Raw genomic sequence first — 16,740 nt, 5'->3', positions numbered from 1 at the left:
GCTACCAATTACTGAGTGTATGATTTAGGGTATTTTATGTTTAGTTTTTCAAGCAACTCTTTGAGGCAGGTGTTATTAGTCCTGTTTTACGGATTGTGAAACTGAGGCTTGGAAAAGTTAAGCTTCCTGCCCATCATCACATGCCTGTTTGGAGCAGAGCCATACTGAATCTAGGACTGTCCATTGCATGCTGTCTCTCAGCGTGGTGTAATCCCACATTGCTGGGTAATAGTGGGAGGAGAGAGTAAAAGGCTTCACCTGGAGAAGAAAGAACGTTTTTCTCTCTCACGGAGAATGAGACATTTCCTTTAATGAAATGTGTGCAAATATCTGGAATTTACACTTGACGAAGGGCCATGGTGTCACTGACTGTAAAGAAGAAAAAGAAAATGGACCCCATTTCAAAACCTATAGATCACTGAAAGCTTATTTAGCGCAGGAGAGGAGAGAATCAGACTTTGACTCTCTTCATATTCTCCCGGTGAAGTATTTCACCATAATCAGTGAGAATCATTTTAAAGACAGCTGAGGGATGAAAGAAAAATCCCTAATGTTTGCACCTTTTATTTGAAGTGTAGTGATTTTAGATGTTTCCTTTTTCCCTTCCATAGCCTATAAAATGCTGTTTCTAGACGGCTCAATGAACTATTTTTCCTGTGCTCTCTCTTGGCTCCTTCCTGAGGATTTCTGCTTTCCAATGACTGCTGGCATACAAAGGCGATAAACCAGATTCCTGCAATGATTGCATAGATTGTAAGCCTGCCACTGGAGACATTTGACAGGTGGCAGGTAGTTTTCTCTTCTTTGCAAAGCGACTTGGAAAAGGACTAGCTTTTAAAACTAAGAACTTTCCATGATCATGTATGTGTTTTCTAGGCTGGCAAATAGAAAAGAGTAGCTCAAGTTCAGAGATGGTTAAGTGTTTAAGAAGCTGTCTTCCTGCTCTGACTCCACGGATGCTTATATTGCCAGCTGCCAAGCCTCCTGCCACATTTCCCAGTCGTACCACATGTGACTTTCTTTTTTTCATTTTTTTCCAATTTTCTTTATTGAATACATTCTTTTGTTTTTTTAATTGAAGTATAGTTGATTTACAAGGGTGTGTTTGTTTCAGGTACAGCACAGTGATTCAGTTACACAAACATATATATATATATATCTATTCTTTTTCAGATTCTTTTATAGGTTATCACAAAATATTGAGTATAGTTCCCTGTGCTATACACTAAGTCCTTGTTGGTTATGCATGTGACTTTCTAATGCAGAATTGTTTGGAAATTTTAATTTTGCCAAAATCCTGGCAGGAGAGATGACTCCAAAGCTCATGTCTAAATATAGCCACTTTCCCTTTCAACTGTGGTAAGATGACTTTTTCCCTTTTTTAATTGTGAAAACTGCTTTAGATTGGGAAGAGTGGGAGGGATGTTTGTTTTGGAGAACCTCTCCAAGGCACATGGAATCTTATAGTACAGAAATGAAAGAAATATCAGTATCGCCAAAGAAACAAAGGAGCCATAAAACCCAGAGCCTGTTTAGGGATATGTTAACGGCAGGAAGGAGACCAGTGCTTCAAGGATACATCCTGAATATGTGTGAGACTGGATTAGGAACAACATCACAGTGTGCTCCGTGGGGTTTCCTTGAAATTACCTCCCAGCCCTGCTGAACACCTACTGGGAAGAGATCCTCACTAACAGAGTTCTAAGTTGTGATGAACAATGCTCATTGTAACACAGCTCTTCCAGGCCAGACCTCTTTATGGGATGGATTTACAAAGAACCGTCAGATGCCAAGCTGAAGGATGGCCGATACATGGAGGGAGGATATGAAAATGGCCATAGGCATGCACTGAAATACAACATCAAAAAATAGAACATAGCTGAGGGTGAATACAGAATAGTAAAACTATGTTCTGTCCTTAGACATCTCCTTACATGAGCTAGAAAGGGACAGCTAGCCTAGGTTCCATTTCTGGCCCCACCATATACACAGTGTCCCTGTGGGAAGTTCCTTAGATACACTGAAATGAACTCCCCTCAACTGTGAATATCTATATGACAGGGTGGTGGTGTTGTTTTATTTTTCGGGGGGGGGGGGTGTGTGTGTGTGTGCTGTGTATGAAATGGGATATCTTATGTTAAGTTGTAAATACAATGAATATTTTTAATAAAAATGTCTCTGTTCTCCCAGACTTTCTTCTATCCCTCGTCTTTCCCTCACTCTTCCAGCAGCTTTCTGTATAAGCTGCTCTTGGCTGTAGAGAGAGTGGTGGGTAGGGCTGATGAGAGGTCCTAATCCCCCTAGAAAAATTGCTTAAGGCCCTGAAATGCTGACTTTCCTTGGCAAAAGGGAGGGCCAGGAGAGACCTTGCAGCCATCAGCTGACCTCAGAGATCAGTCAAGCCAGCCTAGACCAGACACGGCCCAGCTTATCCAGAGAATCCTCAGGAATTTTTCACAAGCAGCAGTTACTTTTAAGCCACTGCGTTTCAAGCTCATTTGTCACTGAACAATAAATGATAGATGTGAGACTTCTGAGACGGTGCAACTGCCCTGATTCTCCCATTTGGCAGAAGTCGAATCTTAAAGGAATGACATACTTGCCCCAGAAAGACTGTTTTAAACTGAAAGACACTGCCCCAACTGGAAATGACATGTGTAAAGTAGTTGTTGTTCCCACCAGATGGGAACTTGAAGGTTTGTGATGAGGCCGAATTCAGGTATGGCGAAATAAAGAATATCACACTCCTGTGCTTCTGAATATGTTTTAATGTAAATTTCAAACAGTACTTCTCAAACTTTAGGGTGCATGTGAATCGCCTGATGTCTAGTTAGATGCAGAGTCTGTTTCAGTAGGTCTGGATTTCTAAATCAGGCTGCAGATTCTGCCTGTCTACTGAGTTGCCAAGGAACGCTGAGGCTGCTGCTCTGTGGACCAGGTTCTGAGTAGTGAGGCTTTGTGTTAGCAAATGCTTGGTAGCCGATTATGGTAGATGACCCTCAGCACATCTCACCTCCTTTCTCCTTTGATGTCCTCATCTCTCTCATCCCAAGATATCTTATATGAAGAGATTTAACTCCACAGACGCCCTCATATCCATCGAGAATGAGGACACCCTCATTCTGCCCTCACCACTGTGACATATTTCCTTTCTCATGACTGCATCTGCCATCCACTGAACTGCCTGGATCTCTGTAGTCATTAGGTCAAACCCAATAGGATTACTTTTTCCACTTCTCCCTCTCCTTGATGGTTCTGCTCCATTTGTCATTATTGACCATTTCTTATTTATTTATTCATTATTTTTTTTAATTTATTTGGTTGCACCGGGTCTTAGTTGTGGCAGGTGGGTTTCTTAGTTGTTGTACATGGGCTTCTTAGTTGTGGCATGTGAACTCTAGGTTGTGGCAGGCATATGGGATCTAGTTCCCTCACCAGGGATCAAACCCGGGCCCCCTGCATTGGGAGTGTAGAGTCTTATCCACTGCACCACCAGGGAAGTCCCTTGACCATTTCTTTATTCTTGAAATGTGCTGCTCTCTTTTTTCTGCTTACTGAGTTCTCTTGATTCTGCTTACACATCTCTTGGGTCATGTTATTCTTTCCTCATCTACTCTACCATCTTCCATTTCCTTCCTCCACTCCTTGTAAATATTTTGCAAAGAACCACTTTTAGATGCATCATCTAAATCTGTGCTATGGGACTTTATCTCCCAGTATTTTTGTCTACTCAGTGATAAACTTTCATTGATCTCCTCCTATTGTGCCAGACTCACCAGGAATACAAACATAAATCCCACCCCCTAGAAGCACACAGTCAAATGGGGACAGGCTGCTGGGAAAATTTGAAGGGACAGGGGTTTGAAATGATGCTATTTTGGAGATTCTGGGCAATTTTTCTCTTTTAACCACCATAGAAAATACGACCCAACAGCTTTTCCACCTAAATTCTTCCTAAGAATTGACCTCTTGCCTGCATTTCTTGGACAATTCCTTGGGCTTCTGGCTTTATCATCTATCCAGATTCCCACATTAGCCTCCGAGATGTACCATTGCCAGACATCAGCTGAGGGCAGGAATGGTGTGACTCATTCTGTGGTGAAATGAATTAAGCGTCTCCTCTGTGAGTGATGAGGAATTTACTTTTCTACAGGCTTAAAATATTTTGCTTTACTTTTATGTCACTCCTTGAATTTACCTTGAATAACACCTTAGTTATAATGATTTTATAAATATGTTATGCTTATTTACCTTGAATTTGAAGAATGTGTACTAATAAAGAATAAAGCTTCTTTCTAGCCCTTCCTTTTCCAATACCACGTCCATATAGGAGTCCCCAAAGCTTTCAGTAATGTTAGCTGTGAAATGAATATTAAGTTTTAACTTCAACAATGAAAAGAATAATTATCCACCTTTAAAATTGCAGCCCTCTTTTTAAAAAGCACAAAATTAATTTTTAAATCCTCGATACATGATGAATTGTGGTTTTCCCTATTCCAGTAGTACTTGGCTGACATTTCACTTAATGCTTGTCACATTTATAGTCCCAAACTAGCAACACATGGTGCAGGAAGGGAGTTATAGGCAATTGGTGGCAGGATTTGTTTTAAATGATGTGAGAATGTCAGTTACTCACCCTAGTTTCTCAAGTAGCTTTCCCCCACCTGCATCATTTCTGTTCCCTACTAAAATGATAATAATAAATTTATGGCAGCACATAAATGCCAGGGAAGTCAAAGAATGTATAATAAAACAAGTATCCAAAAACCATTCGTTCATGATATCTGTGCTTTATTATTTTTTAAAAAATCAGCAAAATATTATTTTACTTCTAGCTGCCTCCCTCTTCGTTGTGGGAAGAGTCTTCTTTTAGGATTCACTGTCCAAAATAGTTGTTTGATAAACAGTGCTGGAAAATATTCTTTTAAACAAAGTTGAAAATATACTGTTGGTTCATGGAAACTGATCACCAGTTCTACCACTGCAAAATAAGGGCAAGAAAATGACAAATTGCTGAGTGTCAAACCTTCCATTTGACATGGTTCAGCTTTTCAGCCCTCCATGGTTCATGATTTCTCAACCATGCTGGTTAGTGGTGAGGTAATTACTGGAGCCAGGCGTAATTAGGGACTGTATAACATTAAGGATGCTGGGATACTAGAATTCAGAATTATTTCTCCATTCCAAGCTAGCAGTGTGCCTCCCGCAAATTTGCTATCGGACTTCCTCATGCAAAATTTTAACATATTTCTCTCCCTTAAGAGAATCTTTAGATTTTCCTTATTTAATAAGGGCCCTCTCTTTTCCTTTTATTTTTTTTTCTTGATAGATATTTACCTGAGCTTTTACCTAACTCTATCTGAAATTGCTTTTATTTCTTAGATGCTTAGCTCATAGTATGACCCAATTCAACATTTCTTCTTCACATTGTGGCATTTTATTTTGGGTTATAGTGTATTCTGCACTTTTTCTGCATTTTCACTATTTGCCTTTTCTCCCCCCACCTATTTAAATGTTAAATATTTTATTTCAATTTTTTATTGCGTAACATCACATTTTAATACATATTTGATTTCAATAAGTTTAAAAATTAATGTTTCTACACTTTTCCCAAACAATATAAATACTTTAGATTTATTATTATCCCAATCACTTGTACTTCTACTTCTCTCTCTTTTTTTTTTAAGAAAATGAACAGAGTTTTAATTCTTTACTTAATTACTGAGTATAAAGACCTCTTCAGGGCTATATATTGGCTATGTCAATAAATTATTCCAAGAATTGCTTTCTATGTATCTTCTAGGAAACATAAACTGGTTAATGTGCATAACCCAATTTCAATCCAGTCACCAAATTAAAAATTTGAATTGAACATCAAGTATATTTCCAGAATTGAACCAAAGTGTCCAATATGTACTTAGGAATGTAAGGAAGCTGCTCATCTAGTTTCCTTTTCTATCCTATCAAAATAGCTACCCTACATTCTAATTACTGAAATTATTTCACCCAGATTTAGTTCAGCCAATTGCATTGTGGTTCTTGTTAGGAATCTTGAGCTTCACAATTCTTATGTGTCCACCAGTGTCCTAGATTCTAAGTCTTGGAGGTTCATATGCAATGCGTAGGAATAAAACTTGGCAGGCCTACTCGTAGTAAAAAGTATTTCAAATTATACATTCTCATCCATATATCTAATTCTTTTTTTTTTAATTTTTTAAAAATTTTGGCTACATTGGGTCTTCATTGCTGCATGTGGGCTTTCTCTAGTTGTTGCGAGCTGGGGCTACTCTTCACTGTGGTGCATGGGCTTCTCGTTGCAGTGCCTTCTCTTGTTAGGGAACATGGGCTCTAGGTACACAGGCTTCAGTAGTTGCATCATGCAGGCTCAGTAGTTGTGGCTTGCGGGCTCTAGAGGCAGACTTAGTAGCTGTGGCGCACAGGCTTAGTTGCTCCGCAGCATGTGGGATCTTCCCGAACCAGGGCTTGAACCTGTGTCCCCTGCATTGGCAGGCAGATTCTTAACCACTGTGCCACCAGGAAAGTCCTCATATATCAAATTCTGAACACAGGAATTAATTTTTTGTGAGTACTTTGCAAGTATAGATATAGATGAGCACCATGTTATTATTAAAATAAAGCATAAATTCTATAAGAAGAAAAATAATTGAAATTATAACCTTAAATAGTTTTCAAGAGCATGTATTTAGAGACAGATATACCTAAAGACTCCCACAGAGAGGCACAAATTGCTTGTTTACAGCAATAGTTCTAATCTTACAGTCATGTAAAGTTTGCATGGTTCCAAAAGCACGTGTGTGTGTATGTATAAATTCTATATATAAAGAAATATGTGCAATAAATTATAAATAAGTAGATAATAAAGTTTGGGTTGGTTAAAAATCAGAATATTTATTTAAGCTAGAATTTAGCAAAATATCTGCCATGATGGTCTATATGTGTATTAAGAGGTGGGAAACAAATGTGGCTCGAGACTTCCTAGCAGCAAATGCAAAGGAGGTTGTGGGGGAGGTGCCATTATATGATTCACAGTGTCCATAAGATTAAAGAACACCACTCAGGGAAACGTACCATTTCTGGCACAGAGACTAGAAAGTAATTGTTTTTTTTTTTTTCTGAGTAGTCTTGAAGCCCTGAAATGTCAGGCACAATAATCTTGACAGCTAGCACAGAAAATTCTGCGATGCGATGCGCAGGCGTTTTCAGGGTAGACAAGTGGCTTCGTAAATCAATACAGGCGATTTGTGGTATTGAGTCCTAAAGTGATCTGAATTTGTTGGACTATCCTTCAGGCAACCTAGACTTTCTTTTTCTCGGTCGGGCCTCTGCCTGGGTACCGCCGGGCAGTCAGCATGAGACTCTTTACCCCGTGGCCAACATCTGGAGCGCAGGCTGTCCTGCCTGTTAGCGACAGCGCGGAACCGCAGGCTGTAACAATCAGCTGCGAGGGGTCTGGCCAACATCCTCTCAAAAGTGTTGACAAACTCCCAACTGGAATACCTAAGGAGAAGTCTTACTGTCTTTCCTGTGCAGGAAAACCAAGAAATCTGTGTTCAGGACCAATGTTTTAAAGGAAGCAACTTGGGGTTCACTTTAGCACACAGATGAACATAGGGGGAAAACTAAAGATTCACAGTGAAGCACGTACAGAACTTTAACCTTTACTAATGTAAGTAGGCCTGTCCAAGGGAGCGCTCCAAGATAAACAGGGTTTCAGAATGTATGCTGAGGTAACTGGAGGTGTTAATTTGTTTATAGTTGTTAACTATAGGCTAGATGTTGGGGTCATCTAGTGAAAACGATTGCTTTGGCTGCAAGATAAGTAACCTACACAAGCCCTTCTTCCTGGCAGGCATGAGAAAGCTGGGTTCCCTGTGGATCCAAACCATTTCTAATTAATCTCAATTAAACCCTGCCCTGTTGGTGAGGATCTCATTTATTTTGTTGGATCTGAAACATGGTGGGCATTTTTGATATTCAGACTTACTTTTTCACACCTTTTCCCTGTCAAAACTCTGATATTTTAAAATCTGCTTCCTTGGCCCTTGAAGACTTAAAGAATATTTTCAGTATAGTTCTTCAAAATTACTAGAAACAAAATTTTTTTACTGGGAATTAAATTCTTGTTACCATAGTTTGCTAAATGTTGTAGATTATATTGTATTCATTTACTCTAGAGTCTCTGGTTAAAATTATTAGTACTAAGCAAGATGTCACAGATTGTAGCTGGTGTTTTTGTTGTTTTTTTTCATCAGAGATCCTGAGTGTGGTTTTCTTAACTCCCTATGAGAAATTATTCTTGATCATTATTTTTGCATGATCCACTGTCAACATTTCGTTTATACTTGGGTGAACAAAATGAGTAATACACTAACAAGATATTTCTTTCACACATCACTGTTAGGTTCATGACCTTAATCCAGGTACCCTCACAAAACAAATGGAAATGACTTTATCATGTGAGTGCCGGAGCAGGCCACTGAAATCTTTCATCATACCAGTTTTACTAGAAACTTTGACTTGATGGCCCTTAAGAAACAAGTTTAAAACTCCTGGTCTGTTTTGCTTTAATAAAACTAGAACTGTTTTCTTAGAAATATTTTAATTCCTTTCCAAACTTAAATACTAACAGGATTTTACTCAAATTTCCAGAAAGAAAAGTCATCCTTGGATGCCTTGGATAAGAATGTTTAGAAATTTTCTGCAAGACAACCATCTTAAAAAGTCAGATATAAATAATTGAAATATGGGCTTCTCTGGCCATCATATTCATTGGCACAGGAATTATTCACATGCTTAATACTTCATGCCTCTTCCAAAATCAATGTTTGGGAGTACATTTCTGTCTTGAAAACCAGTTTTCTTCAGTTCCTAAAAAGAACCTTTAATTAGAAATGGTGTATGTTCAGCAGAAAAGATACTGACTAAAGACTCAAATGGTTTTTGGTTCAAGTCCTGGATCACATACTTCCTAGCTTACTTTGGACAAGTCACCTAAACTCTCTGAGTCTCAGTTTATCAATAACAAATATAATTTCTAATACCAGTCCCACTATCTTACAGTGTTGTTGTGTGGACCAAAATGATGTAATGTGTGTGAAAACATTTAATGCTGTCAACATGTTGCTATTAGTAGCATGTAGTTTGTAAGGTGGCACTAACCCAGATTTGCAGTACTGTAAAAAAGAACAGTGTAGTAGGTTGTTTTAAAAAAGCTTTTCTGAAAATATATTCTCCCATTCATTAGGTTGCCTTTTTATTTGGTTGATGGTTTTCTTTGCTGTGCAGTAAGTTTTTAGTTTCATGTAGTCTAATTTGTTTATTTTTGCTTTTGTTGTCCTTATCTCTGGTGTCAGTTTCAAAAAAATATTGCTAAGAGTTATATCAAGGAGAATACTGCCTGTGTTTTCTTCCAGCAGTTTCATAGTTTCAAGTCTCACATTTCTAGCTTTGAGTTTACTTTTGTATATGATGTATGGTAGTGTTCTACTTTCATTCCTTTGCATGAAGTATCCAGTTTTCCCAATATCATTTATTGAAGAGAATGTCTTTTCCCCATTGTATATTCTTACCTTCTTGGTCATAGATTAATTGGCTATATGTGTAGGGGTTATTTCTGGGCTGTTGATTCTGTTCCATTGATCTATATGTCTGTTTTTATGCCAGTACCATACTGTTTTGATTACTATAGCTTTGTAGTGTAGTTTGAAATTAGGGGGCATGATACCTCCAGCTTTGTTCTTCTTTCTCAAGATTGCTCTGGTTTTCAGGGTCTTTCCTGGTACCAAACAAATTTTAGGATTATTTATTCTAATTCTGTGGGAAATGCCATTGGTAGTTTGATAGAGTATGGACGTTTTAAGATTGTTAGTTCTTCCAACCCGTGAACACAGTTTATGCTTTCATTTATTTGCATCTTCTTCAATCTCTTTCATCAACATCTGAGAGCTTTCAGAGTACGGATCTTTCACCTCCTTGGTGAAATTTCATCCCAAGTATTTTATTATTTCTAATGCAGTTATAAATGGAGTTGTTTTCTTACTTTCTCTTTCTGAAAATTTATCATTAAATAGAAGTGTGACAGGTTTTGTATATTATTTTTGTTACCTGCAACTTTGCTGAATTTGTTTCTTAATTCTAACAGATGATTTCTTCAGCTTTAAAAGTACAACTGGGACAAATAATTTTTTTAAAGGGGGAAGAAGGTGGAGTAATTGGATGGACAGTTGAACAATCAAAATCAGCTGGGACTGCATTATTTTAATTCCTCAAGTTGATTGGTAAAAAGAGTATAAACTTTTAAAGTCTATGTGCCTGGACTATTCCTGACTCCAATAGTAGAATCTATTCATAGCTTTCTCTTCTGGTATCACACCTCAGTAAGTCCCTTTTTTCTTTTCAGATGTTATTTGTTGAATGGATATAATATCCCTGACATTATAGATGTCAAACCAGATCAACAAAGATAGAAATATAAACGAAGGGGATCATTCTGTGAGAGAGAGAAATTTGTGATAAACTATTGTGCTTTAAACTTACCACAGAAAGTCCATTTTCTATTCTCAAGCTGCAAAGACAACAGGCTAAAATAATGGACTTGAGGGTAGGTAAAAGAAAGTGATTAGAAATTCAACATGAATTTAATTATTCATTCTGTGTCTCCAGATTACACTCATCACAAAGGCATACCAACCCAGAAAATAGTTACTAAATCTCCATTTTCAACAGCATGAGACAATATGAGAACAGCAGGTCCGAAGCAAAAGGAAGCCTTCTTTGCATTACACTGTTAAATGGAACACTTAATCAGCTCTTTTGCCAAGAGAGAACTTCCCATTCTGTTAAGTTATAAATAGGGCTGTGGGAAAAGTATCTGCAAGCTGAAAGGATGTGGACCTATGTCTGTTGACTTTGGTTGTTTCATAAAGTGTCATAGAAGCACTTGTCACAAAGAGTAACTCACAAAGACTTTTGCAAACCTTGGTTTTAAGTAATTCTGTTTATCACTTTGTCTAAGGTTTGATGTACCAACTTGGTAAATAGTGAATTTTTTAGGGCAGGTCTGTCAGGGAGTTTTCTCTTGCCCCCCTTTCACTCCTGCTTTATCCTTAAGCCATTTCCAGGTGTGTGAGTATTATTTCAGCTTTCCTGTATTATGTCATGGAAAAGTAAGATTTGTAAACTGCATTTCCAAACAGTACTCACAGGAAGCCAGACTGAATTTACTTAGGTTTTAAAAAGTGAGGTATATGTTCAACCAGTGGTGGCTTTAAATCCTGTTTTTTCCACTAGAGATAAAAAAATGAAAACCATGAGTACTGGTTGTTGCTAGGCCAGATCTTCACCTGAAGGATGTAGCAATTCAGGATAGAATTAAATTCCCATGCTTTATTTGGAAATCTCATCCATGGAGGAATGAGATCATTTAGCAGCATGACTGGTGGATTATACCTATTTTCTCTTGAAAGGAAGACTTTGGAATTTGTACTTTAAGTGACATAATGGAAACTGACCCATTTTCTAGCAGGGTACTTTATTTGAATTTGGCAATATTAAATAAATGGGTGGTTGGAGAGTCAATGCAGAAGAAATTCTATAGTTTCTGGAGCAGTCGTAGACCAAATTACATCCTGAATTGGATTCAGCTGGACCTGTACATCTCAAGTGTGAGTGAACAAAGAGCTCTGAGCCTGTGAATCTGGAACTGGGTGATGGTGGGAAGGGTAGTTTAACTGGTCTTGATTCATCCTGGATTAAGTGGGACACAGTTTCTTAGGGTCTGTCACACAGATGCCTGTTGGATGAGTGGTATGCTAAAAGCTAAACTAAAATTTACTAATGTGCCTTTTCTCTGTGGAGGTGATGTGTACATCAAAGAGGAAATGCAAGATTCCAATATGCTGTCTTCTGCTCTCCAGATGTTCCTGAAGTGACTCCCTTTCATACCGGCCTTTCTTGAGAAGGAAACCTTTGATGCTAATCAACATTTGAGTTAGACGATTGAGGCTGAGGATTCCTGAGGCTGGATCTTGTCTCTGAGAAAGTCTTTCACAGATATTCTCATACAACCCATGAGGCAGGCAGGATTGTACTTTTTCCAATCTTGAAAGCACTCCTGTCCTTCTCACTAAATTGATGGGCTGCTTCTCAGGTGTTTCTGCCTTTGCACAGTCCCAGGTGATGCTAAGATGGTTGGTGCCTATGGCTGAGAAAATGTAGCTCAATATGGAAATAGTCAGGAGGTTGGTTGAATCCTGGAATGTCAGGGTGAGTCCTGGGATGAACCCAACCCCAAATTAGATTCTGGCTTAGACAGAGGAAGTTTGCTGTCACTCCTTAAAAACAAAGTCTCTTATACTGCAGTTTTTGGTTTTATGTTAACATTGTTCAGTGAAGATGGAATACAGGCCTTTATCTACTTAAAAATTGTCCCCCCTGCACAAGACTATACCTTTGTTTTTCCATGATGATCATAGTTGGCAAGGTTTAATCACTTTCTGGCGGTTTCCAAACCCTCTTTTTTTACTTTGTCCTTTTTAAACTGTAGGCATCGTCACTCATTCCTGAGAAATGCATTTACTGGTTCTATATGCACTAGGCCTCTTTGCATCTTAATATTGACCTGACTCTTAACAGAATCCCTGATAATTACTTTTGTTCTCCACCCCATGCCATTACTGTGATACAGGGATCTCTTATTTTTCAACTCATTTGCATAGATCAGACATTATCACTGGGTTTGGGTTTGTTAGGATTTCTTATCCAATATTTATTTCCTCTCTCTCCCCACTCTTTTATCCGTAGGTGGTGTTCTTGAATGATTTCCCAATGGTCTATGAAGTTAAATTATGAACTTAGCCTGAATTGAGTGCCTTGCTTCCTTTTCAGTATGATATTATCATCCCAAAAGGAAATCCTGCCTTTTCGTATTACGCTTTCCTGGAGGAGAAAGGGGCAAATTCTCTGAGCTTTATAAGTATTATATTTCTTGAATCCATAATGCCATGATGAAAAAAAGCACCATTGTTTTATGTGCATCCCCAAAAGAAAAAGGCTCAAGACAAGGAATCTAATACTGTCTATAAGAGAATCTAATAATATAAAAAAACTTATTGCACATCCTTACTGTATGAACAAATGAAAAACCAAACAAATAAACAAAACCACCACATAGAAAAAGATAGCCAGAGGATGCATTTCTCAATATTAGCACTGAGTGGAAGAAGGAAAAAACAAAAGCCTCCCATGATTATTTGAGCCAAAACCCAGTACAAACACAGCTTTGCAGTCTGAATTCACAAAAGTAATTGTAAGTTGCTATTGGATTATAAGATGTATCTCAATTTCAGAGATGTTGAAATGTGTAAGAAAAAGTTTGTTTTAGAATCAGTGAAAGGAATTAATTTAAATTGTTTAGACATTGGTGTTTATAGGTTTACCAGTATTTTCTTAATTTCTAAAAGGTTTGGATAAGCATCTATACCTCATTGTTCTATTCCAAACTGGATTTCCAGATGTCTTAAGGTCATTTATCACTGGATAAACCTCTCTGGGTTCAACTTGATGTTTGCTCCCAGCCTCCACCATGATGGAACATTTTAGAGGCTAATGTTCAAATGAGGTGTGTACATTTTAAAGACCCCTGGAGCAATGCAGTATTGTCTTTTGTTAAGGCAATGTACATCAAAATGCAATTGTCAGATGTAAAATGACACTGAAAATATATTCAGGCTAACAGCTGGCTTTATGGTATTGGTTTTCAACACTCTCTTTCCATCAAATACACAATAGACCATCGTCTCACTAAATTTCTCAAATTAAGTGGGATCAAACTTCTCATTCACATTGAATGGTTGACTCTCAAGAAATACCCTGATGCTTCAAGTGACATACGTGTGGTTGAATTACTTTGTTACTGACCCATATATCCTCCCATGGTGTCAGACAAAATAATGTCATTATTGTAAAATAGAAGTATGAGATCATATTGAGTTAAAACAACTTAAGATGTTCCTCTTTACACTAAGAATACCTTGGAAACTTTTGTTTTTATTGGATACTAGACATATGCAGATTTTTCTCTACTTTGATCTGGATCAGGGTTTTTTTTTTACTCTGGAACACTAGTCCAGTGATTAACAGGAATTAAATTTGGAAAATTCTGCATACTCCCTTCCCCTCTTAAAAAGTCACAATATACAATTGAATATTAAATGCTCTGAGAAGCCCTGTTGTAAGGAAACTTAGAATTTCACAGCCATTTTACAATGAAGCCATGTCTTTCACATAAAATCTATTCTTCTTCGTGTTACACAATTCAAGGTGCTGATCTAAATCTAGAATAATAATAATAAAATTATTTATTTTGATTCTATTAGCAGTGATTACAGATATAAGCAAGAGGCAGATGGGGTGGACCCATTTTAAAAGGAATCCACTGAAGTGTTTTAGGTAAGGGAGTGATCTGATTTGATGCCATGAGGATAAAGAAATCAACCCCCCTTAATCAGTAAAGTGTTCATCCCTTCATTTGTTCATTCTTTCAACAAATATTCAGTGAGTATTATATGTTAGGCTTCGTGTTAGATGCTAAAGAATGAGACTCAGGTGATAGAGTAGATGGTAAATGTCAAATGACGAAATGATGGTCATCACCAGGGCCAGAACCTTAAGATAATATGTCGGAGAGCTGTCCTGGTAGGAAATTCAATTCAACACACTACACTACACAATTCAATTCACTACACTACCACTTATGTGCTAGAGAGCTGTTCCTCCACAAGTTGCAGAGATGGATCTAGTACATTCCAGGCTGCTGGGGAGCCTATCAGTTTGTGGTTGGAATCACATCTGTTTGGTACCAAGTGTCAGAAACATTTGTAGAGCAAGAACTAAAGAAAGCACAGCATTCTTTTCTTTGCCCTGAGACAATTCCTGAACTTAAAGATTGAAGGAGACTATAAATTTCTGTAGTTCCATTACCCACTTTAGCAATTGACCTAATATGTGTAAGTTCTCATTTTAGAATACACTATGCCATAGCTTTACTAAATAATGTGTTTTATTGTGAAAGATTATAGAAAAGCATAAAAAAAATTTAAATAAGATATAATCATGGAGCTGGCTTGCTTTCTGATTGAGAGACCAAGGTTTTCTGGGGTCGTCTTGGTTCCAAACAGATTTCTAGTTTTGATTTCAATCTACATAGATTCTTAAAATAAACTCCCTTATCATAGGAAGTAACTTGGGGAAGGGTCTCTGTTCACAATAACAACAACCAAAAAACCTAAGTAGATGTGCTGTAACATGATAAGTTAGTGGTGATCAATAACAATGCTTTAATTGGAATGTGTTTTTTAGCTATTGGTGCTCAAGATGGGATTTTCCACTATGTTCCTGTACTCAGATCTAACCCCTAGGGCTTCCCTGGTGGCACAGTGGTTAAGAATCCACCTGCCAATGCAGGGGACACGGGTTAGAGCCCTGAGCTGGGAAGATCCCACATGCCTCAGAGCGGCTAAGCCCATGCACAACAACTACTGAGCCTGCGCTCTAGAGCCTGCGAGCCACAACTACTGAGCCCACTCGCTGCAACTGCTGAAGCTCACGTACCTAGAACCCGTGCTCCACAACAAGAGAATCCACTGCACTGAGAAGCCCAGGCACCACAGCTAAGAGTAGCCCCAGCTTGCCACAACTAGAGAAAGCCCGTGCACAGCAACGAAGACTCAATGCAGCCAAAAATAAAAAATAAATAAAAAATAATAGTAAAATAAATCTTTAAAAAATAATCTAACCCTAACAACTTCCTCTTTTTCAAAACCTTCAAGTTATGACAATTTTTCTGTGACAAAGAAATAACATTTTTAATTATTGACATACCTGTATAAAACTTTTTCCTAAGTGTGTGAGCTGTATATTCTTTGATCATCCTATTGTAAATATTTCAATGAATTGGTAATAATAATTTTTTATAGCAAACATAGCAACATAATTCAGTCTTTCCTCCAGTATGGTTGGTTAATTGGAACAATTTTATTGATATTTTTAAAAGCTTCTTTTAGCCTTAGTTCTCAACATTGGTAATACCATTCAAGCTTTTAGGATTGTTGTCCAATTTGGAAAACCTTTATCAAGTTTCTTTCATAATATGCTCTCATAGAATACTTGCTGTTTGTAGAACTATGGTAAGTTTGTGCCTTCTAGACACAAGAATTCAAATAAATTCTCTTTTGTACTCCCCATAAAAATGTATGCTGTATTTATAATTATGTATAGAATATGTTTTTTATAGGAGTGAATTTCCATTTTGACTTAGTGTCAACGAAAACCAAATCCTCAGCTTAAATTTTTTACATGTCTAATGAATGGAAGAATTTTCCACAGACCAGATTCTAGTTCCATACATTTCAAAACTTGTTTCTACTCATTATCCACATACTTCTGGTGTTAAGTGCCCCTTACATCAGGGTAAATTTCAGTAGGGTAAATTTCAGTAGGCCCTATACCTCTGGCCCTATACTTTCATGTCATGACACTGGGCAAGTCAACATAGTGAGTAGTTAAAGTATTCCTGGTAGCAATTCATATACCAGAACATCTAGCAATAAGCAAACTGTAAACAACGTAAATACACCTCCCTATGTACAAACTAAATCTACCCAGTTTCAACTTCCCCTTAGCTGGATCTCAAAAATGCCCTTGATCGCTCCAGTGAAAGTT

The 16,740-nt window shown here is 37.7% G+C and overlaps 1 protein-coding gene across 7 annotated transcripts in view; it reads left to right on the top strand.

Moving 5' to 3' along the window:
* ADAMTSL1 (ADAMTS like 1) overlaps nt 1-16,740 on the top strand; it is a 953,154-nt gene that overhangs the window by 436,078 nt on the left and 500,336 nt on the right. The gene's annotated exons all lie outside the window — the stretch shown is intronic.

The sequence above is a fragment of the Hippopotamus amphibius genome, chromosome 2 (assembly GCF_030028045.1).
Source record: "Hippopotamus amphibius kiboko isolate mHipAmp2 chromosome 2, mHipAmp2.hap2, whole genome shotgun sequence".
Taxonomy (NCBI): Eukaryota; Metazoa; Chordata; class Mammalia; order Artiodactyla; family Hippopotamidae; genus Hippopotamus; species Hippopotamus amphibius.
This window is presented reverse-complemented; position numbering and strand designations above follow the sequence as displayed.